The 25,734-nt window shown below is 36.1% G+C and overlaps 1 protein-coding gene across 2 annotated transcripts in view; it reads right to left on the bottom strand.

The window, feature by feature from the left end:
- ADCY9 (adenylate cyclase 9) overlaps positions 1 to 25,734 on the bottom strand; it is a 183,794-nt gene that overhangs the window by 88,358 nt on the left and 69,702 nt on the right. The window lies entirely within an intron of this gene.

Raw genomic sequence — 25,734 nt, forward strand, 5'->3', positions numbered from 1 at the left:
GAAGCCAGGAGAAAAAAAAACACCATGAAAAAACACACTAAAAAGCCAAAGACCATTGAGTCATATTATGGAGACAGGGAAGATCAAAATACCAATTCAGAAGAGGACAGCATGGATATTATACCTACATCTGAAACCTCAAAAGGGAAAGTGAACTGGTCTCCAGACCAAAAAGCATTCCTGGAAGAACTCAAGGAGGACTTTAAAAACCAAATTAGGGAGGCAAAAGAAAAAATGGAAAAAATGGAAAAAAAATTCACTGAGGAAAACAAATCTTTAAAAAGTAAAATCAGTGAAATGATTAAGGAGAATCAGATATAAATGGAGAAAATGTCTCATTGAAAAGTAAAATCAACCAAATGAAAAAGGAGATAGAGAAGATAAAGGAAGAAAACAAAACATTAAAAATTAGAATTGGGCAAGTAGAAGCTAATGACTCTATGAGACATCAAGAATCAGTCAAACAAAATCTAAAGAATGAAAAAATACAAGAAAACATGAAATATCTGATTGGAAAAACAACTGACCTGGAAAATAGATCCAGGAAAGACAATCCAAGAATTATTGGTCTACCTGAAAGCTATGAGGAAAAGAAAGAGGGAAAAAAGCAGTTTAACAAAATCCATCAACATCTCAATTGCATCTGATAGACACAATTGAACAAGCACATATAATTCTACATGCATGGTTTCTTTTCCAGGGTAAAATGTGATCATCATAAATCACGGGTACTGCTTTCAATTTCATCGTATTGTTCTTTCCATTTACAACGTTGTAGACAGTGTGGTTTTTTTCTAGTTCTGTTAACTTTACTCTGCATACTGATTGACTTTGTTTTCAAAAAGTAGGCTGTTTTCGACTGCTCAAAGACTTGATGGGAATAAAATCATTAATGCCGAAAGATTCAAACTCTCTATGAATTACCAAATTGCAAAATTCAGTGTTAGTTATATGCAGCAATTAACATTTTAAATACAAGAGCTCTGTTATTAGGATAGTATCTATAAAGGGTAAACTGGGTTGAGGGAAAAAGAGAAAGTTTTGAAAAAGTAGATACTTTTTCATTCATTCATTCATTCAAGAATATTTATTAAACACCTAGTATTCATAAAGCACAGTGCTAAGTATTCAGGGTAATAAAAAGAAAATTGAGAAATGGTCCTTGACTTCAAGGAACTCACATCCAAGTAGGGAATACAACATATTAATATAGAATAATTACACAGTAAACTATAAATTAAAATAGAACATGGTAAAAAGTATAAAACATGATGCAAAGTCAGAAGAAAGAAGGATCATTTTGAAATAGACAATACAGGGTAGGCTCCTGGAATTATATTTTTTTTAGGCACCTGGAATATTAAAACATTAAGTAGGAAAGATTTAGAAATTAGAATCTGGAAAAACATAAAATGTATACGGCACTTCCTCCCCCTGTTCCAGGCCCCTGCAACTTCTACAGCCCCTAATGGACTAGCAAGTCAAGTTCCCAGAGGTGTTGGACTACTTCTCCCTTTACAGTCTAGGCAGGGGTAACCCGGAGGGGTTACAGGTGGTTTTGTGGTCCTGGCTCACATGCTTTTATTCAGTGTGTTTCTATTGATTACCAGCCAATCAGATTTAATTAGCTCTTGGAAATAAGTCATTACTAAAGTACTACATAGTAAAAAGAGTTGGGACAAAACATACCCACAAAATTCTGGGATTATCTTCCTGCAATAGCATACGAAGTCCAGGGAAATGAAGGCTCACGTAGAGAACATATATGACTAGGTAGTAACTCAGCTTCTGGTTGGCTGCAAGTCCTTTTCTTTCTTCCTGGAATATCAATGAAGGTCTCTTGAACTGTAACTCCCTAGTGGGCCCTGAGGATCTGGGCCCTTCTAGAGTGCCCAATCTGCGTTTCTCAAAGCCCCAGAAAGGTCACACTCTCTGAAGCTTCTTTTCCTCAGTATGTGTATTTGTCCTCTCTCCACTCTCACCTGGATGCAACCTTTGTTACTGATCCCTTCTCTCAGATGACATAGTCAATGATGGTAAGGTTTCCCAGTATCTCTGGGCTCATTTCTATGTTTCCACTTTGTTGTCCTCTGGAAACAGATGCAAGGGTCTGGTTCCTCAAAGCATTCCAAAAGTTAAACTGTTTTCCTCTTCTAATCCATTCCCCTGATATTCCTAGGGCCAAAGATATGTCCAATTCTTTCAATCACAATATATTTCACCATCTTATTTCATTCAATGGCTCGAAGCTTGTTGGAAACCATAATTTCTTGGACTGATTCAATAGAGAGGTCTAAGAATTGTTTCCACCTATTTTATGGATTTGATTAATTGACTGATTCTGCAATTCAATCCAAGTGGCATTTTCACCTCAAAAAGATTTCATGCAGTAGGGTATCTTTTAAGTTATATTAATCAGGGCCAAGAGGTATAAGACACCCCTCTTACATGTGTATTTGAGGAAAAATGAAAGAGAAAAGAGAAGATTTATATAAAGCCCACATATATTTAAGACTAATAAAAAGAATAAGCACTAAGGAAGGGATTCAAATAATACTTACAGAAAAGTTAGGTAAGATAGCTGAAGGATGGCAGTGAACTCAAAGGCAATAATTATTGAAACAAACCTATAAGAGAAGAGAATTTCATGCATTCAGGGCTGTTTTGATAAAAAAGATACAGAAGTGACATTTTCATAGTAAACTTAAGAAAACAGTATAAATCAAAAAGATTATAAGAAAGAAACATGATTTTCAGAGGAGACGTAATACATAGATTTTAAATAGTGAGAAGGGGCTATGAAAAGATCAAGAAATGAAAACAGACTCTCAGCTTTGTATTAATAACCAGATGCTAACAATTAACTTTATCTTGGACAAGAGAATGTCCAATTACATTTGAAGTAAAGAACTAAGAAAGGTGAATACAGTAAGATGTGTAAATATAGATCAAAGATTAGGAGGTACAGAGGCAGTGTGGTATACTAGAAATGTCAATGGACTTGGAATCAGGAGAAAGTAGGCTCACATTTTGCTTCTCATGTCATATGACAAAGTCACTCACTCTTTCAGAGCCCATTTCCTCAGTTAGGGATAAAAATGGTAGTACCTACCTCAGAGACTTAGTGTGAAGATCAAGTGACATAATATATGTAAAATGTTTTATAAAGCACTATATAAATGTAAATTGCAATTCTTCCCCACTAAAACACAAGTTTCTTGAGAGTAAGGTTATTTTCACTGTTGCCTTTATATTCCAAGCACCTGGTATGTTGCTTGTATGTCATGGTTTTTTAATGTTTGTTGAACTAAAGAAGTATAAGAAATAAGAGGAGTAAGGCTCATGAGGGAGAGGAGGAAAGGAAGTATACAAGAAGTAAAGCATCCTTGGGTAAGTAAGGAAAAGGCTAAGGCATAAAAGTGAGGCATGGAAAGAAAAATAAAGAGAAACCTAGAAAGCAAACTGAGTTGGGGGAGTGTGAATGTGGCCAAAAATGGAAGGAAGGTAAACAACTCCAAAGGAAATGATAATTCCAACGTGGAAGAATTCTGAAGTCAAGGAAAGGAAAATTAGACACACACACACACACACACACACACACACACACACACACACACATGCGCGCGTGCGCGTATGGGTGGTACTTTTAAAAATACCAAATCATAAAACTAGTACATAAAAAGATTTACAATAAACTTGAAGAAAAATACAATACTAGAAGACATTTAAGATAGTGGAAATGACAAAAATGAAAAAAGAAAAGGAACTAAGGATGAAGAGAATAATTATGAGGGAAAAGAAGCAAAAGAAGGGCACTTGGGGGAAAAAAGAAATCAACATAAAGAAAACAGCAGGATTAATGAACCAATATAAGGCTATTTAAATATGAAGAGCAAATATAAAGAGATGAACTGAAAGATAGTATCAAGAGGTCTTCAGATTATAAACTATATAGGCTGCAAGAGAAATAAAATGCTAATGCTAATATGTAAGAAAATTAGTTTCATAACTAATTGATGTTTGGACCAATATGCCTATGATCATACATACTTAGAATATTAAGAAAGGTATGAGAAAATAAACTAAGGACACAGCTACAAATGATCCATATATAAATTGTGATTATGCATTAATAGTACTTTTCTGAACAGTCAATTCCATCAATTATTCAGGGATAGAGAGTGGCAACTGAACTAACCTATAGCTTGGATATTTTAGGCACATGGATCCAGATCCAGGTAAGAAGAATAAGTTAAACTAGGGGAGAAGTTTACAGATTTTGGTCAATTAGAAAGATACATGATTTAAATGTCTTAATAAATTAAACAAGTGAGAAATTAACAAAGAAGAAAATATATGCATCTAGTAATTTTTAAATCAAAAGGCTGTTTCTGATATCATTTCATAAAATAAAGTTGAAGCCAGGAAATTAAATGGTATTCATTAGTTTGATCATTCATTCAATAACATTTATCAAGTGCCTGCTACTTCAAGAGCACCATGCTAGGCATGGGAGAGATAAAAAAGATAAATAAGACAAAGCACATATCCCTAAGGAGTTTACAATCTGGTATAGGAAATAAGAGGAGCACAGATTAGTACAATACGAATGATAATATGGTTGAGCACATAAAAGAAATATGATGCTGAGGAAATCATTTCTAGATGAGATCAGAGAAAGTTTTATAAGGAAATCTGAAGTATGGCTAGGAAGTCATCAGTCAGAGACACTGGGGTTAGGGGGAGCCTTCTTATAATGCATTCTTGCAATAAAGAACAGCACAAGCAAAGGCACAATTAGGAAAGCATAGGACATACTTGGAGAAAACAAAAAATAGAGTTTGGCAACAGCATTGACTTAATAAGGGAAAGGATTCTTTCATGAACTAAAAGACTATAAAGAGGTTGTAGAGAGCCATAGCCCAAGCCTAAATGTCAGACTAAGCAATTTAATATTTCTTCCCATAAACAATGGGAAGCCATGTAGTCTTTAAAAGAAATGAAAGACTAATCCGGAAGCTATATGAAGGATGTTCACAGTACTTGATACATAGCAAATCTTTAATAAATGCTTGTTAAATGGACATGAATGGAAGGAGAAACTGGTAGGAAGGGGGATGTGTCAGGAGACTATTATAGTATTTCAGGCAAATGTGTTTTGTATGATTTCACATGTATAATTGACATCATATTGCTTGCCTTCTCAATGGGTGTGGAAGGGAGTGGAGAGAGAGAATTTGGAACTCAAATTTTAAAAAAGTATAAATTAAAAAATGAAAATTAAAAAAGAGTATTTCAGGCAGATAGTAAGTAACCTCTGATAGAAAGGTAAAGATAATAAAGCAACACTTAGACTAGAGTGGAGGCAACGGCAAAGGTAAAAAGGGAATTAAGGTGAAAGATGTATATGATTGACAGAGAATCAATAGGACGTGACTACTGATTAGATGAAGGAAAGGAAAATTTGAAGATTACTCCAAGGTTTCAACAAAAACCACTAAAAGTCTGTATAAAAGTATACAGAGATTGTTTTATGTGCAAAAGTCTAGGCCCATTCTAATGGAAAAAGAAGTCAAGTAGATTTCAGAAAATATTCCCGTCTTTATTATTTATAGATGTGATAGTGAACTTTGGAAAGGCAAAACAAGGAAAAAAGGAGCAATCAAATATGAGGCCAATGAATATGAAAACACCACTCCACAAAGATCCCACTATTTTTTGTGTCACACATAATGGAAGAAACCATGAAGCTCAGATCAGGTAGAAAAGAAAAAAAAAAGCCAAAACAACAACCCAAAACTCTCTATATACATATTAAAAAGTAAGGAAGGGAAGCAGGACACTTGATGAACCCCACTTTCCTCCTACAGGACATCCAATTGGAGATGTCTAACAGGCAGATAGTAAAACAGGGTTAGCGTTCAGGAGGGAGATTAGGACCAGATATGAAGGTTTGTAAATCATCTATTCAGGGCTGTCCAACCTTTGGTTTTTATTGAAACAATAGGCAATATATTTTGATTTGCCATTTTAGTGAGAGCTCTGCAGTAGCTTGGGTTTACTAAAGCATTTATGTAAATTTCTATGCTTGTAGGCAGGCTGCATAAATCACACTGCTGCATTCTGCCTTCAGGCCACATTTTAGACAGCCCTAATCTATATAAAGGGGATAATTGAACTCATGAAAGCTGATAATGGAGAAAACACATAGAGAGAAATGAAGAAGACTCCAGCAAAAATTATGAGGGATACTCACACTTTGTGGGATCTAGTGGGATAATCCAGCAAAGGAGATCAAAAAGGAACAGATAGGAAAAAGGAAAATCAAGAGAAAACAATTTCATGGAAGCAGAGGTAGAACAGAAAATCCAAGAGAGGATTGTGGTCAACAGTGTCAAAAATTGTAGGAATTTCAAACAGATTTAAAACTGAGAAAAAGTCCATTGGATTTAATGATTAAGAAACTATTGGAAACTTCAGAAAATGTAGTTTCAGTAGATTGATGGGTTGAAAAGCCAGATTGCATGGGGTTGACAAGTGAGTAGGAAGTGATAAAATGGAAGCAATAAGAATAGGCAATTAGATCATCTAATTCTTAGATTATCCTTGTAGGAGATCAACTGTCAAAGGAAGAAGAGATGCAGGATGACAGCTTGAGGGAATGGCAAGGTCAACTAAAGATTAAGGATGAAGAAAATCTGAGCAAATGTCAGGGAAGAAACCTCTGGATAAAGAGAGACTGAAGATGAGAGAAAGAGGGAATGATTTATCAGGCAAGCTCCCAGAGGATAAGGGAGGAGATGGGATAAAGAACACTAGTTAGCCCTGGCAAGAAGATGGACCACCTACCACTTTTCCACCTCTTCACATAGCTGTCCTTTGGGTTAGAAGGTATATAAAAAAGAATCCAGCAAGTACTACGATATTACACATCTTATTCTTAATATATTTGTCTATGCACCAGTTTCTACCATGAGTAGGAATGAAAATAGATAAAAATAGGAAGTAAAAGAATAAGTGATTTGGATACTTCTCAATAACAGTAAGGTAAATAAAGTTTCAGCATAACCTTTGGGAATAAACCACTATAAGGAATGGGAACTGGAATAGCAATTTCCAAATGTGACTAGAATCACAGACATTTAGAATTAATAATTTGTAAATCTTAAAGTAGAACATAAATGTGTGTTATTATTAGGATCCTTACCCAAATCATGAATCCAGTCTAAACCTAATCTCAGATCTTAACAAAGCTTATCTTAGTGTTAGATAATTGTTTACATACTCTATTTCTGAAATATTAATCTGTAGACTTTCTATGCCATAAGAACTGATATTGTGATAAAAGAAATATTTACAAACGTCAGTATTTCGGCAAAGTTGAAACTATTTCTATCTCTTATCCAAAGTTCAATTTTGTATTTACTCTTTGATATGGTTAACAATAATTTCCTTTCCTAATAAATTAGCTATGTTTGACAAACATTTGGCTTTACAATTCTTTTGGAAGGTATGTTATTTTCCCTCTTCAAAACTGTTCTAAAGAATACAGAAACTGGGGGTGGAGCCAAGATGGCAAAGCAGAGGAAGCACTGCATCCAAGTTCTCCCAACATTCCCCTCCAAACAACTTTACACCTCAAATTGAATTCTGGAGGGGCAGAGCCAACAAAAGGTCAGGGTGAGACATTCTTCCAACCCAAGACAACTGATTAAGTCAGAAGGAGAGATCTGAGACAAGGGTGGGGGCTGGCTCAGAGATTAAATGGATACAATGCCAGTGGTGAGACTTGGTATTGGTGACAACAGCAGCAGCAGCTTCGGGAGCTCTTGAGCCAGAGACAGTAAGGGGATCAGGCAACTGTAAGAAAGAGATTACAGTGGATTTCTGTGCTAGCACTAGACCAGACACTGTTTGGCAACCCACTTCTGAGGAACATTTCAGGAGCAGAGAGGAGCACTTTTGGTCACAAAGGGGCAGGGATACTGAGGAATAGTATCATTTGCTATCGCAACGGAATAGGGGCCCTTCCTGAGTAATGACCAGAGCACAGAACAGGAGAGTAGTCCACTTTGGAAACACCAAAAACTTCTAAACCCATAGAACTAGCTCTGAAAAATAACAGTGCAAAAAAGCCTGAAGCTTGGGACAGTGTCCCTTCCCCCTCACCATGCCCAGAACAGAACCACTTTAACATAAAGTTCCAAGTCAAGAAATAGGCTGGAAAAATGAGCAAACAAAAAAAAGGACTAACCATAAAAAGTTACTATGGTGTCAAGGAAGATCAAGATACAAACTCCCAAGAAGACAATGATGTCAAAGGCTCAAAGAAAAAGTGCGAACAGGACGTAAGTCCAACAAGAATGCCTGGAAGAGCTTCACAATCAAGTAAGAGCAGAAGAGGAAAAACAGAGTAAAGAAATGAGAGCAAGGGAAGAAAATTATGAAAAGACAATAACTTGGCAAAAGAGGCACAAAAATACTGAAGAAAATAATACCTTAAAAACATAATTGGCCAAATGGAAAAGGAGGTAGGAAAGTTCATTGAAGAAAATAATTCTTTTAAAATTAGAATTGGGAGGGGCAGCTAGGTGGTGCAGTGAGTAGAGCACCGGCCCTGGAGTCAGGAGTACCTGAGTTCAAATCCAGCCTCATATACTTTACACACTTACTAGCTGTGTGACCTTGGGCAAGTCACTTAACCCCAATTACCCTGCCTTCCCCCCTGCAAAAAATAAAAATAAAAAAATAAAAATAAAATAAAAATAAAATTAGAATTGGGCAAGTGGAAGCTAATGACTCCATAAAACATCAAGAAACAATAAAACAAAATCAAAAGAATGAAAAAAATAGAAAATAATATGAAATATCTCATTGGAAAAATAACTGATCTGGAAAACATATAGAAGAGAAAAACATTTAAGAATTATTGGATTACCTGAATTTCATGGTTAAAGAAAGAACCTATGGGCTAGCTAGGTGGTACAGGGAGGACAGCACCAGCCCTGGAGTCAGGAGGACCTGAGTTCAAATCCAGCCTCATATACTTTACACACTTACTAGCTGTGTAATCTTGGGCAAGTCACTTAACCCCAATTGCCCTGCCTTCCCCCCTCCAAAAAAAATTAAAGAAAGAACCTAGACATCATCTTTCAAGAAATTATAAGGGAAAACTTCCCTAATATCCTACAAGCATAGAGTAAAGTAGAAATTGAAAGAATCTATTAATTATCAACTGAAAGCGTTCCCAAAATGAAAACTCATAGAAATAATACAGCCAAATTCCAGAGCTGTCAGGTGAAAGAGAAAATACTTCAAACAGCCAGAACGTCACCATTCAAATGCTGAAGAGCCACAGTCAGGATCACACAAGATATAGTAGCTACTATGTTAAATGAGCAAAGGGCTTGGAATACGATATTCTAGAAGGCAAAAGAGCTAGGATTACAGTCATGAATAACCTACCCAGCAAAACTATTATAATCTTTCAGGGGGAAAAATAAATATTTAATAAAGTAGAGGACTTTCAAGCATCCCTGATGAAAAGACCAGAGCTGAATAGAAAATCTGACATTCAAATACAAGACTCAAGAGAAGCATAAAAAGGTAAACATGAAAGAAAAATCACAATGGACACAAAGAAGTTAAACTTTTTACATTCCTATACAGGAAGATGATACATGTAACTCCTAAGATAATTACAATATTAATATTATGGAAGTTAGAAGGATTCTACATAGAAAGAGGGCAGGGGAATGAATCAATTATGTTGGGATGATCTTAAAAAATGGATGGGTGACAAAGAGGGATGCATTGGGAGAGGAAGAAAGGAAAGAAAGAATGGAGGAAATTGTCTCACATAAAAGAGGCATGCAAGGAAGAGCTTTTGTGGAGAAGTGGAGAGGAAAATAGTGGTGGGTGGTGGAAAATACTTGAACCTCACTCTTATCAAAATTGATTCAAAGGGGAAAAAATATACATACACACTCAGTTGGGCAGAGAAATCTATTTTACCTAACTGGGAAGGCAAGAAGGGAAAGGGATAAGAAGAGGGGTAGGGTGGGGTTAGTAATAAAAAAGAGGGTGGATAAAGGAAGGCTGTAGTAAGCAGAAAGACAGACAGGATAAAAGCGGAGAGAGAAGGATACAGAAGAAAATGGGATGGAGGGAAATGCAGAGTTAGTAATTATAACTGTGAATGTGAATGGGAAGAATTCAACTATAAAATGAAGTTGGTAGCAGAATGAATTAAAAACCAGAATCCAATAATATTCTGTTTACAAAAAAGACACTTGAAACAGAGAGAAACACATAGAGCTAAAATAAGAGACTGAAGCAGAATCTAATATTCCTCAACTGAATAAAAAAGGCAGGGGTAGCAATCATGATCTCAGACAAACTAAAAGCAAAAAAAAAGCCTAATTAAAAGAGATAAGCAGAGAAACTTCATCTTGCTAAAAGACATCATATACAATGAAGTAATATCAAGAATATAGAAAATAAAATAATTCAACAATTCCCAAACTCACAAATTTCTCAGTAACTCATTAACTCTATAGTGTCTGTGGTATCATATTTACTTTACTGCATAGGTTGTAATAAATACCGCTCAGAAATCTTTAGTGGTTCCATACTGCCTAAAGAGCAAATGCTTAGCTTGGCAATGAAGGCCCTCTACAATCTGGCTCCAGCTTCCCTTTCTGGATTCATTTCATTGTGTCCTCCTTATTGAAGGCAGTTTGCTTGCTGGCTCCAAATGTAAGATCAGGATTTGGAGTAAATGAGTTAACAAGGCAATAGTAACATAAACTCTTCACACACTAAATGTTAATACTCAACAAAGACATACACTGATAGGTGTACTATCAAAGGCAAGAGGCCTTTCCTGGTCCCCCTATACCACTCTCCACAGCTAGTGCCTCACCTCTGAGACTACTTTCCACTTACACTATATACCTTGTATGTATATAGTTGTTTACATGTAATTTCCCCCATTAGAATGTAAGCTCCTTGAGGGCAGGAACCTTGCTTTTGCCTTTCTTTACACTGCTAGTACTTAGTACAGTGTCTGGCACATAGTAATAAATGTTTGCTGACTGACTATGAGAAATGGTGAACTTGTTACACCTGTTTTTTTTATAAAGAAATATATACTAAGTTCAACAAGGTAGTAACGAAGTTGCTCCAAGGCATCCCTTTCTGCATATGATATAGTTTGAGGTCTGGTAGTCCTCCTTTCATTCCTATTTTTTTTCATTATTTCTCTTGAGATTATTAACTTTTTGTCACTGTAGATAAATTTTATTACTTTTTCTAGACCTTGTTATATTGGCATGGCCTAAGTATAAGTAATTAATATCTCTCTAATTATTTAAGTCTTGCTTTACTTCTATAAAACAGACTCTGTATTTATATTAATAGAAGTCCTGATTGTCTGCTTACAGAAGAAGACCCAGATACTTTATATATTCTATTATCATTTTTAATGGAATTGCTTTTTTTTAATCACTTCTAATGGTTTTTATTAGAAATAGACTGATGATCATTTTGTTGGATTTATTTTATATTCTGCTTCTTTATTGAGGATATTGTTTCAATTGTTTTTTAGTTGAATCTTGCATTCTTTAAGTAAACCACCCCATCATCTGCAAATAGCAATATTTTTCTCTTTATCTATGTTTATTCTTTTAACTTATTTTTATTGTATTGTTGTTATAGATAGCATTCTACAACCATATTAAACTGTGGTGACAACAAACATTTGTGCTTTACTCCTGATGTAAAGGCCTCTAATATTTTTCCATGACAAATAATGCTTGTTCTTAGTTTGACACTATTTATCGTATTAAGAAAAGGTCTGTTTATCCTTATGCTTTCTAGTGTTTTTTAACTATGTAAATGAGTGTCATATTTTTTCAAAAGCATTTTCTGCATCTATAGATATAATTGTATGATTTTCACTATTTTGTTAAAGATATAGTCTACTGTATGTATAGTGTTTCTAATATTAAACTAGACCTGAATTCTTGGCATAAACCCAACTTGAGCTAGTGAATAATCTTTTGAATATGTTGCTATTTGATAATATTTCATTCAATATTTTTGTATCATTATTCACTAGTCATATTGATTTACTGTTTTCTTTCTCTATGTTCTCTCTTTTAGGTTTAGATAGGAGGACCATATTTATTACATATAAAGAATCTGGTATGATGCCTCCTTTTTCTATTTCTTTTCTAAACAACTTATGTAGTATTGTAGATCATTGCTATTTGAATGTTTTGTAGAATTCACTTATAAATCTATCTTGGCTTGGTGTTTTTCCTTTGAAAGCTCATTTATGGCTTGTTTAATTTATTTTGCTGAAACTGGGATGTTTAAATTCTCTACTTCTTGCTTTGTTAATCTGAGTATTTTGTATTTCTTTAAGTATTCACCTATTTTGTTCATATTATTAGTTTCATTAGCATGTAACCCCGCAAAATAGTTTCTAACAATTTCCTTTACTTTCTTATCAGTTGTTTTGATTTCTCATTTTTTGTTTTTGATGGTGGTGCTTTAGTTTTACACACACACACACACACACACACACACACACACGCACGCACACAAACCCCTTTAAAAAATCAAATTAGCTACTGGTTCAGCTATTTTATTGGTCTTTTCAAAAAAGATTTCCTCCTCAAAATATCATGCCCTCATCTACTTTATATATTGTATACCCTCAGAAGAATATAAGGTGCTTGAAAACTGAGATTATTTTTTATTTTGTGTTTGTATTCCCCAGGGCCTAGAATAGTGCCACGCGCATAGTCAGAGATTTAATAAATGTTTGTTGGATTAGATTGTAACTAGATTTATGTAACCAGACTTAAAATGAGCCAGTCAATCAGTTTAGCATTTATTAAGCACCTACTTTATGCTAGGGGTTGTGCTTTTTGCTGAAGCTAATCATTGGGTCTACTGTGAAGAAAATGTTCTGCAAGTAATGAAATGCTGTAGAAAGATGAGCTATTTTTTAAAGTGACTTTGCTTCTTCAGTATAGTATTTTCCAATCATACCTGCACCATCACAAATTGATAGGTACAGGAGAATGTTATTAAAATGGGGCTTCCTAGATGAACTCAATATACTGAAGACTAGGTTGTATTCTCAGAAACGTGATTCTGTTTAATAAAAACTTGATTTGATACAAATAGCCAAGAAGGCAATTGTTAAAATGTGTGTTAATATTTACTGATTCTGGCAACTACAAAATTCAATGGAAATAACTAAGTGAATAAAACTCCAGTAGAATTTTATCTAAAGGATATTTCTATTTTAATAATGTGGTTGAGATCAAGGTCATTCTCCAAAAATGGATTTTTGGTGGGGGAAGAAATTGGCAAGTTACTTAAGAAATTAATTTAAACATTTTTATGATTTGGTTAATGTAGTTGGGAGAAATGGGGAGCTCAGAGAGAATAAAAATATTTCTATTCCTCCCCACTTATTAATAAATTTGAGTGTACAGGAACTTTAAAAAATTATATTTCAGGCTTGTAAGTATAAATCAGATTTTCTTTAACAATCACTTTTATTCACTAAAGCTAACATTTTCATTGTAATCTCATCTTATAGAGACATGATGTTACTGCATTTGGGGGCAGCTAACTGGTACAGTGGAAAAATATTGGGCCTGGAGTCAGGAAGACCTGAGTTCAAATACGGCCTCAGATACTTCCTAGCTGTGTGACCCTGGGAAAGTCACATAACCCTGTTTGCTTCAGTTTCCTCCTCTATAAAATTAGTTGGAGAAGGGAATAGCAAACCACTTGAATATCTTTGCCAAGAAAACCCCAAATGAGGTCACAAAGAGTTGGGATACAACTGAATAATAACGAAAGCATTTTCACTGGAATATTATCACATTAAGACAGGATGTTATTATATTAGTTTAGCACTCCCAGGTTATGATAAGCCAATTAAATATTTCTTCATTTTGATTGCTATTCTAATAACTTAAAGAGTCAAAAAGTATAAAGAAGGCATAGATAGTAAGAGCAAGAGCCTATTCATTTAATGAAAACAAACTTCCAACTGCTATTCTCTCAATCCCACCATGAGAAAATGTGGTATATGAGGAGCTAAATGGGATTGAAAACATAAGGCCTGTCTGTGCATCTTATTGCTGACATTTATTGTCAATGTTACTGAGAATAAGTCCTTTCCATTCACTGGGTCTCAATTTTCTCAACTGTAAAAAATAGAGGGTTGAACCTGATCATTTCTAAGGTCCCTTCCAGATCTAAAGTTCTATGATTGTATTTTTCTTTCTGGGACTTGGGCCACCTTTTAATTTTAGTTATTATTTTAGCTTATATGTTTCCCAAATGTATACTTTTATCATTCATTTTTGCATCATTTATGGGCAGCTGGTGGTACAGTGGATAGAGTGGTGGGCCCAGAGTCAGGAAGACTTGAGCTCAAATGTGGTTTCAAACACTTGCTGGCTGTGTGGCCTTGGACAAGTCACTTAACCTCTGTGGAGGTTAATGGGGATAACAATAATACCTATCTGGCAGGATCATTGTAAGGATCAAATGAAATAACATTTGGGGAAAAAAAGTACTTAGCAAAGCGCCTGGCACACAGTAGGGACTATATAAATGCTTGTTCCCATCTCTTCCCTTTTCCACTTTTGTTCAGTTCAATATCTGTTCCTACTTCATATCTGAGTGATATTTTATTTCATTAGTTTAAAAATGAACTCTGCAATAAAAATGGCTCTTTCGTTCCTCAAAATCTATTTCTGTAAGAGGAGCAAGTATAGGATTAGAACTGAAAGAGACCTTATTGGATCATTTAGTGAACATCACAAGAGATAAAATGGGCAATTTGATATATAAAATTGAAAAATGTTCACATAAACAAAATCAGTGCAGCTAAAATTAGTCAACTAACATCTATTAAGTGCCTAATATATGCCAGGTACTATGCTAAGCCCTGGGAATACAAAGAAAGACAAAAAAATAGTTCCTGTTCTTGAGGAGGTCAGTCTAATGGAGGATATAACATAATATGTACAAACAAGATAAATTGGAGGTAAAGGAGCAATCTCAGAGGGAAGGCACAAAGATTAAGGATTGGGAAAGGCTCCTTGAAGAAGGTAGGATTTTAGCTGAGACTTAAAGGAAGCTAGAAAGCAGAGATGAGGAGGGAGAGAATTTCCGGTATGTAGAACAGCCAGTAAAAATGAAGGGAGTCAAGGGATGGAGTGTTATGTGTGAGGAATAGTAAGGATGCTAGAGTATGTGGAGAAAATTAAAGAGCAAGACTGGAAAGAAGGAAGGGGCCAGGTTAAGAAGAGCTTTGAATATCAAATATTTAATATTTGATCTTGTAGTCCCTGGAGTTTATTAGAATTAGAAGGGAAATTAGAGAAACAATTAACTGGGAGAAAAATTTTAAAACAAATTTCTCTTTAAAAATCTGATATTCAAGATATTAAAGGCAGTGAAGCATAATGGATATAAATCCAGCCTTGAGGGCAGAAAGACCTGGCTCTGATGTATACTGGGTGGGCAAATAATTTAACCTCTAAATGTTTAAAGCAACTCTCCTTGGGCAAGATTATCAGTGGCAGAGAAGATCCTAACCTGCATTGGTAAAGAGAGGTTGTCATTTAGGAGTTCTCTATACCAATTAAATCATTGGTCTAATCTCTGTCCCTCTCCAAGGTATATAGGGAACAGACTGAAACATTTAGGAACAAGAACCATATGCTAATAGATAAACGGCCAAAGGAAAAACAAGCAATTTCCAAGGGAAGAAACAAAAGCCACCAATAATCATATGAATAAATGTTCCAAATCACCCAGTAGAACCTCAAAGTTGTTCTAATTGAAATGTAAACAAAACAGTTCTGAGCTTCCCTTCACCTCCCGGGACGTCACATTGGCAAAAATGATGATAAAAGAAAATGACAATTGTTGGAGAAGTTGTAGAAGGACAGATATATTAATGCACCGTCAGTGAAATTCTGAACTGATCTTAGCACAGTGCCTGGCACACAGTAAGCATTTAATAAATGTCTGCTGCTTGCCTGCCAGCTATTCTGGAAAGCAATTTGGAACTAAATCTCAAAAAACAATGATAACACACTTCAATATATGATCCAAGAAAGTGTGAAAGGCCCCATATGTACAAAAATATTCCTGACAGCACTTTTTGTTGTTGAAACTAATGGAAGTGCTCATCAATTGGAATAGCTGAACAAATCATGGTGTATGAATGTAGGATACCATTATGCTCTAAGAACTGACAAAAGAGATAGATTCAGAGAAACCTGGGAAGACGTGTATGAACTTATTCAGAGTGAAGTAAGCAGAACCAAGAGAACAATGTATGCAATGACCAATTAATTAACCAACAAGCATGGATTAAGCACCTACTATGTGTCACACTCTAGGGATAGAGACACAAAATTTTAAAAATTAAATAATTTCCCTCTATCAGCGAGACACATTGAACATATCTAAGTATATACAAACTAAATATCAGGTAATTTTTTTTATGGGATAGAGAGAATGGGAAAGCTTTCCTGTGGAAAGTAGTGGTATTCCGATTGGAAAATTTAATGATTCTCAATCATGAAGGTGGAATGATGTGGGGTGATGATGAAGTCCAAGGCTAAACCATTTCTTGTGAATGGTTGAGGTAGAGGAAAAATGTAGGTCATAGGAGTTGAAGTTGATGAACTTGAATGTGAGGATATTTAAAGATATACCTATACTGAAGTTACTATGAATGAGAATTGGTGTTAGGATGGACTAGGATGGATAAACTCCTAGAGAAATGAAGGAAAGTTTTCTGGAGGCTGATACATCAGTAGTGATGTATATATCAGGGTGATATAGACTGAAGAAACAATAATAATAGAATAGTGGCTAACATTTATATAGCATTTACTATGTGCCAGGCACTGTGCTAAGCAATTTATAAATATTATCTCATTTGATCCCCATTTTACAGAGGAGGAAACTGAGGCAAATAGAGGTTAAGTGACTTGCCCAGAGTCACACAGCTAAGCCTATAAGAAGAAATGTTGAATAACGGAAACAAGAGAAAGGGTCTGCTTGAATATGCGTAACAACAATGCTGCTAACAGCTGCTGTGGAGTCGTAAGATGAACAACACTAGCACACAGGAAGGCTGCTAGCACAGGTTCTTTGATCTGCTTTTCTAAGGAAAGCAACTTTAAGAGGTTAACAATCTTACTTTAATTAAACATACATATTTCATTCACTTAGTTCAGGGGAAAAAGTTAGTGCCCTGAACTTCAGAGCAAATACAAACAGAAATTACAAACAGAGAAAATAATGCAAATCAACAGACAAGCTTCTGTCTGACCATAGCAATACATATATAGTTACCAGAGAGAAAAGTATCAACATCTGAGTTTTCAAAGGTGGTCGTGGGGGGAAGGTCCTTAAGGGCTACCCAGAGTCTCCACACAAACACTCTTCCAATGAGTAAGCCCTCAAAGCAAAATGCTAACCTCAAAGTATATATACATTTCTTCAGGGTCATCCCACAGTGGGCATCACAACCATGTGACTCAAACTCATGTGACTTAGGCTTTCTTAGGACTTAAGCAGGTAATCAAAGACCCTTGATTAATCAGAGTTTCTTGATTCAAACAAAGGCAAGTCTCAATCAAAGGCATTTGATTACCTTAGTGTTGAGAAGAACTAGAACTCAAAGAAAACAAGAGCAAAACAAAAAATCCCACTTTACTTGACATTACATTCCACTCCTCCAGTATCCTTGGCCTTAGATCTAAATCTAATCTAATCTAATCAATCTAAATGGCCATTGATCCTGGAAAAAATGGAGGTAGTATACCTTGCAATCCCATCATATAATAACTTATTAGTAAGGTGGCCACATAGTCTTAAATAAAACATATCATTCAGTATATCTTATAGCATTTCTCAGAATACCCACACAGCATATATCATTGCTCAGTAAACTAAACCATAACGTTCATAGCAACATTCTTAAGCAAAACATCATTCGGTAGCAATCTCCAAAATACTTATTTACACAAGCAGGGAGTCCCAGGCCGGGGTCTTCCCTAGCATAACATATCATCCTTAAGGGATGGCAGAAAATACAAATACCATCCACCCCTAGGTCACAGCAAGTTACAATCTCTTCAGTCAATACAGAGTGTCCAAGTAAAGTCCTTCTTGGGGGTGTGTCCTTCTCCCCACAGTGCCATTGCAGCCTTCCTCCTGGCACTCTCAGGTATTGGCAGGCATGCTTTAATGAGTAAAGTCCCAACACAAACAAAAAAAATCCAAATAAAGTACTCTTGGGGGTATGTCCTTCTCCCCACACTGCTCCAGTCCCTGCTTCCAAATCCTGAGGGGCAGGCAATAATTGTATTCCAAAACCAGTAAATCCACCTCAATGTAAAAACAAGGAAATTATAACACAGTATTACAGCAAGGAACCAAGTCATCCTGTAACTTTCCCCCCTGCTGGGGCCTTCCAGTAAACTCTCATGAATACCAACTGTCTGGTTGCCTTTGTTCTCTCCCCCCTCAGTTCTCTAGTCTCTGCAGCTCTATGGTTTCTACTCTCCCCTCTACAACTCTGTCGACTCTGAATTTTTACTCCTTCTCCTTGGGTTGAATTCTGAATTCTAACCTTACAATGGCTACCTTCTGGGTATATATATATATATATATATATATATATATATACACCCATATATATATATACATATGTATATATATGTATATATACTCTTTTTAGGGCCCTAGGGCTTCATGCCCAATCAGCGAAAGGTTATAGGCCTGGAGTTTAGTAGTAAGTAAAGAGTGTAGGCCTGGGGCTTATCACCTAGTAAGTAAAGGGTGTGGGCCTGCCTACAAACAAACCTCTAATCAAGCTTCCCTTACTGGCCCCAGCTGAGACCTACTGAATGTGTGGACAAGGTCTTTAATCAGTGACTGGCATCACATTATGCTGACTTCTTCTTCTTAGTCTAGTAAGTTAGGGGGGATAAGAAAAAGAATAAATAACACTTAGGGGTGGAGGTAGGGGTTGCCAGTTATAAGTTGGCTTTAAAAGAAGCAGGTTTTCTGGACAATTTGCTATTTCAGGCAACAGAGCTCATCAACACCTTTGTTCATTCCTTTATGCTCCTTTTTTATGTACCTTTCTCCTGTATTGTAAAACTGGATGTTAAGTCAGCTTTTCAGTTTTACATCTTCATATCCTCACACTGATGTTATTTCAGTGCCCAGGTTGGAAGGGGTTGCCTTTCACTGGGTGCTCAGGTGTCACATGTGTCAGCTTCATTCTAGCTGTCACACTAGCTCATAACTTGCCAGCCCATGTGATTTGTTGTTTTTAGACTTCTGTCTTATTCTTAAGTACTTTCTCCTCCACCGATGGCAGGAAAATGAAAGAAACTGAGGAAAGTGTCTACTTATCCAGCGTAGATTATTATTTATAGATGAGCAGCAAGCAGCTAATTCTGAGGTTACCTTAAACACATTTTTATGGAATGTATTCTTATTCTTTTCACATCACTTCCAAAAATCTTCAGTCTTCCCATTGCTTATGGAATAAAATACAAATTCTTTAGGTTAACATTGAAGTTCATCTACAATCAGGCTCCAAGTTACTCTTTTCAAACATCTCATGCTACACTACAGTTAAAATGGGCTAATTACTGTTCCCCAATCACATACTAGATTCTTAATGAGGAATAGAACTTTAGAAATCTTTGCTCAATGATCTGCTAAGCGGTGGCACTAAGTAAGATGAAAAAGAAGGAGATGTAAATTTATCTAAGGTGTGTTTACCAGTGACATAAAAGTTACACCATATAAAGTCAAATTGATGAGAGAGTCATAGATGCTCCTATTCAGAGGTAACTTTATACTAACTGCCTCAAGCCACAAAGCACTACAAATTTGCCTTAGTAAAATAGTCTCTGACATAAAGTTGGTTGGGCAGTATGTTGAGCTAGTCCATTAACATGTATACTTTGGACAAAATGCTGCAGGCATAAAATGATATGTGTTTAGAATCTAATAAAAGGAGATAAGACTAGATTATACTTTTTAAACTGCACAGTGATTTCTTTTTTTCTCCTTTTAAAATAAGTTTTTATTGACATCTTCTGTGTCTTAATCATCATAGTTATCCCAAGTATCCCTCCCTCTCTCCCTGCCAGGGAGCCACCTAAAGTATATACATTTAAAAAACCCAAAAACGTGTATAGTAATTCCAGTGATCCTAAATTGTTCACTACTGCTTTAACACCAACATTCTCCCCCCAAGTGCTATATAATTATGAATAATGGAACATCATGATTTTAGAAGATCTTCATGCATGGGGAAGTGGAATAAACCATATTATAGAAGACATGTATTTCTAAAAAAAAGGAGAAAGCATGATCACATAACAAAAATCAGAGCCAACAAATGGACAGTCCTCTGAGAAATACATTGGTATTCCAGAATTATGAAGAAAATTAGAAGAAGGCCTCCAGTATGTTGGATAGAGGGAGCCTCTACTGAGGACTATGCATATAGATAACAATATAGATAAGACTCTCATGGGATAAGATGGTAAAGGAAGGTTTTAATCTGTAATGGCAACCTAGATGTCATTTTCAGCTCCTCAGTCTCACATCCAATATCCAATCTGTTGCCATCTCTCACTTATTTTTCCTTCTCTCCTCTGATACTTCCACCACTCTGGTTCAGGCCCTCATCCCCTCACACTTGGACTTTCAATATCCTGCTAGTGGGTCTACCTTTCCCCACTTCAGACACTAGTGATTTTCATAAAGCACAGGTCCAACCATGTCAGTCATTGCCCCTACTCAATAAGCTCCAATGACTATTACCTCTAGAATCAAATATGAAATCCTGTTTGACCTTCAGAGTACTTCATAACCTACCCCCCCTCCACCTTTCCAGTCTTCCTATACCTGACCCCTCCCACCTCATACTTTTCAATCTCATGGCACTGGTCTCCTTGCAGTTTCTCCACAAGGCACTCCATTTCCCAACTCGACATTTTCACTGGCTATCCTTCATACACAGAATGCTCTCACTCCTTGTCTCTATCACCAGGTTTTCCCAGCTTCCTTCAAGTCTCAGTTAAAATTCTACCATCTACAGGAAGCCTTTCCCAAATGCTTTTCATTCCCTCTGTTGATTATTTCTCATTTATCCTGTATATAGTTTGTTTGTACGTAACTATTTGCATGTTGTCTCCTCCATTAGATTGTGAGCTCCTCCAAGGCTTTTGCCCTTTGTATCCATAGAGCTCAGCACAGGGGATAAGCACCTGGCACATAGCAGATGCATAATAAATGTTTACTGACTAATCACGGATTCACCAAAATACCAAAATATTAAGCATAATGTGAAAATAACATACAGCTTCAGTTGTACATAACGTGTCATGGCTTAGTTGAAACAGAAGCGATGTAGTCGATGAAAGTGCTGGTAAAGTAAGGAAGCCCAGAGTTCAAATTTGGCTTCAGATACTTATAAGCTGCGTGACCCTGGGCAAGTCATTTAACTTCTGTCTCAGTTTCCTGAGTGGTAAAATAGCAATAATAACGGCACCCACCTCTCAGGGTTGTTGTGACGACAAAAAGAGACAATGTCTGTAAAGCCCTTAACACACAGTAGGTGCTTAATAAACACTCACTTCCTCCCTTTCTACTGATTTGTTCCTGTTCACCGCTAAAAGGACTTGCTAGGGCTGCACGGTAATGAAGAGACAGGAGTAAGGTCAGGGATAAAAGAGACATTTTCTAGCAAGGTTGGAAGGTGAATTATGTACATAAACTGGAGAAAGGCATTCTTTTCCCCTTCAAGCCCAACTTTTACATTGTCTGGAAAATTCTACATATCAAGAGATGTAAAAGCTTTAACATGTTTTCTAGAATGTATATACCACAGAGAGACTGGTTTATGGGTCTTATCTCCAAAGTGGATTATGAGCTTCATAATAATACAGTGAGATGCACACAGCAGGTGCTTAATAAATGTTGAGATTGAACTGTTTAATATCTGTTTCCCTAGCACAAGGGCAACACCAGATACTTATTGGAAAATTCACTGCACCCAACTTCACTAGACTACATATATATATATACCCTTTCCTTACCAATACTACTATTAGGCATGTACCCTAAGAAAACCAAGGACAGAGGGAGAGACACATATGGATTGGAATATTTATAGCAGCCCTCTTCATTACAACAAAGAAATAGAAACAAAAAAAGGACCTATCAGTTGAATGATTAAACAAATTGTGGTACAACTGTATCATGGAATTTTGTTGCTTTATAAGAAATGATGAATATAACGATTCAGAGAAATATGGAAAGACATATTACGTGATACATAATGAAGTGGGCAGAATCAGGAGAATAATTTATGTGATGCCCCTAATTATCATATGAGTGAAAACAACTTTGGAAGTCTTCAGAACTCTGACCAAAGTAGCAAGACTTCAAAAGCCTGATGATAAAACATATTTCCCACCTTCAGGCAGTAAATTAATGTACTAGAACAGGGGTGGGGAACCTGTGGCCTCAAGGCCACATATGTCCCTCTAGGTCCTCAAGTGCAGCCCTTTGACTGAATCCAAACTCAAGGGCTGCACTTGAGGACCTAGAGGGACACATGTGGCCTCCATGCCACAGGTTCCCCACCCTAGGACTAGAGGTATAGAATCAATCATGTACTACCGGACATGGCCAAGGCATGTAATTATTTATTTGTTTTGCTTGGCCATACATGCTTACTACAAGAGAGGTCTTCTAAGTCAGAAAAAATAGAACATGAGTTAATGGGTAGTGATAGTTGGGGTGGGTGGAGGTGAGGGGGAAGAGTATCAAGAAAGTTTGTTTGTTTGTTTGTTTTAAATGCACAGAAGGAAAAAAAGAAGAGCAGAAGGAGATACAAGTAGAATAACTTAGTAGCTATGTAATCCTGGTCAAGTCACTTACCCAGAGCCTCATCTGTGAAATGAAGCAGCTGGACCTAATGGCGCTTAAGGTCCTTTCCAGATCAAAATCCTACAATTAAGTTCACAATAAGAAAGTAACTTGTTTTAAAAAAAAAAAAAGAAAGAAAGAAAGAAACTGGGCAGCTAGGTGGCACAGTGAGTAGAGCACCGGCCCTGGAGTCAGGAGGACCTGAGTTTAAATCCGGCCTCAGACACTTGACACATGTACTAGCTGTGTGACTTTGGGCAAGTCACTTAACCCCAATTGCCCTGCCTTCCCCCCTCGAAAGAAATGAAAAAATAAGACTGAAAAAAAAGAAACCGAACTGAAATTCATTTAGACCCAGTAAATTTACAACCACGTCAGGCCCAAACAAAAAGATTTTAAGATTCATTTTAAGAATATCTGTGCTGCCTATCGACTGACATTTGTTAACCAGGAATTTCTGCAGTCCTAAGCTAGCAAGTTAACTGTTCTAACCATGTATTGAATAATTTTTTATCTGTGTTTGTAAACATAAAAACATTTGTAAATAAAATAAATAATAACTGACATTATATAGCCTCGTGACAACCTTGTCATGTGGGCAAAAGCATCATTATTTTCATTTTACAGGTGTTAACTTAAGCTCAGAGCGATTACAAGATTTGCCTGTGGTCACACAGCTAATATCAGAGCCGAGATTTCAATCTAGTTCTTCCTCGATGCAAGAACAGCATTGTTATCTATCGCCTGGCTATCACACTGCCTTGTCATTATTTCAAGACTGTTCAATTTAGGGACAATTTAGGGGCCAATGTGCAATCTGAAGTGATCAGACTTATTTTTTTTTATTTTTTTTTATTTTTTTTTATTTTTTATTCTTTTTTATTTTTTTTTCAGACTTATTTTTAATCTAATCCTCATAACTGTATATCCATCTTGAATATACATATTGATGTATGTTCAATGTGGCACATCCTGATGTAGATAAGTACAACTTTAATCTCAAAAGATTTGCTTATATATGGCTAAATGTTATCTTTGGGCAAAGTATTTCATTATAAGCAGCTATATTCACCAAATTTCATATTTACTAAGCAAATTCTGTCTGCAGAGCATTGTGCAAAGCACTGAGAAATATATAAAGCTTTAATAAGACATGGTCTCTACCCTAACGAAGTGATATACTCTAGGAAAATGAATAAGGCATAAATAAATATTATAATACAAATTGCATTTGAAAGTTGAAAATAAAATACTACATGAAATTGGAGGAGTAAGTCATAAAATGGGGCAGCAGGGGTGGGGAGGAAGCTTTGAGAAGGCTTCATAGGGCATATGGCACATCTACCCTTTTCTCAAAAAAGAAAACTAGACAGATTTCATTGATTGCTTATAACACTTAAGACAGCACAGCTGATTCAATGGTATTTTTTCCCAACAGGAACTATGGCACAGCCTAAATTATTCATTTGAAGAGTGGCGGGGGTGGGCAGAGGGGGAAAGGAGTTTCTTCCAGTTCACCTTTGGAAGACACATGTTACATTTTTTCTCAGAAGCATAGACTGAGCCTATTAGGCCCATAGAGAGCATCTATGAATAAGCTAGAGATGGAAGAGGAACAGCCATTTTTGGAAATTATTAGAGCTGATTAGCCAGGTTTGGCACCTGCCTCTGCCTCCCTATCTACTCATACTGCTGCCAGCACTGAAGGACAAGCCATTAAGAAGGACAAGGTTATTGATGGTGGTCATATCAGTTTTGGGATTGCGTGCGTTTCCTTGAGGAATAAAAGATCCCAACTTCTAGATTAATGATTACCCCACAAATGGAAACTATTAAAAAGAAATAAATGACATTACAATCCCTTTCTTTTTGTGTGTGTGATTACTGATAAGTATTTTTATTAATCATAGTTTGCCTTCTTTATAAAAAAGGATGGTTCCCTGGGAGGTGGTGCAAGGAAGAATACGGTAGAAAGTGCAAGTGATATAAAAACAAAAGAAATTAATAAAAATTGTATTTAAAAAATAATGGTTTGTCAGAGTGTGCTTTCCTTCCCTGAGGTCCCAACCTGACCTATTTGTGTATAAGTAATGTATTTCTTTTCTCAGTCAGGGAAGAGTGTTCAATTCTCTTTGTTCAGTAATTCTAGACAGAAACAGGTTTGAAACTAGGAAGGATGCCAAAGAGATCTCCTTTCAATTGGCTTCAGCTTTGCTCCCTGGTTTGTTTGGGTTTTTGTTTTTGTTTTGTGGGTGGTTTTTTTGAGGAGGGAGAATCACCCAATAGTCAGAAATTTGCTTCAATACATAAAGAAATTTAGGTACCCACAAAATTACATTGAAGGCTATGTTTGCCTGGTCATTTTAAAATGATATCACACTAATGGCATTAAAATGAAAATTCCATTAAAAGAAACTGAGCAGGAGACCTGTGAATATGGTAAAGTATGAAGAAGCAATGCAGTCAACCCAGCTCTCCCTCTGCAACTACTCCAACAAAGACCTAGAAAAGGCAACAATTGATTCATGATCAGGAAATCCAAGGAAAAAATCACAGCAAGTCATTTCTCCAGTCCAGGTCAGTGTAAGGAAACATATAGGTTTGTGTGCACGGATAGATAGTTTCAAGCCAGACAGACATAGCAGAGAGCACAGAAAAATATTTTTCAAAATGATTTCTTAAATGAAATGAAAGTGCTATATGAAA

This window comes from Trichosurus vulpecula, chromosome 9 (genome assembly GCF_011100635.1).
Source record: "Trichosurus vulpecula isolate mTriVul1 chromosome 9, mTriVul1.pri, whole genome shotgun sequence".
Taxonomy (NCBI): domain Eukaryota; kingdom Metazoa; phylum Chordata; class Mammalia; order Diprotodontia; family Phalangeridae; genus Trichosurus; species Trichosurus vulpecula.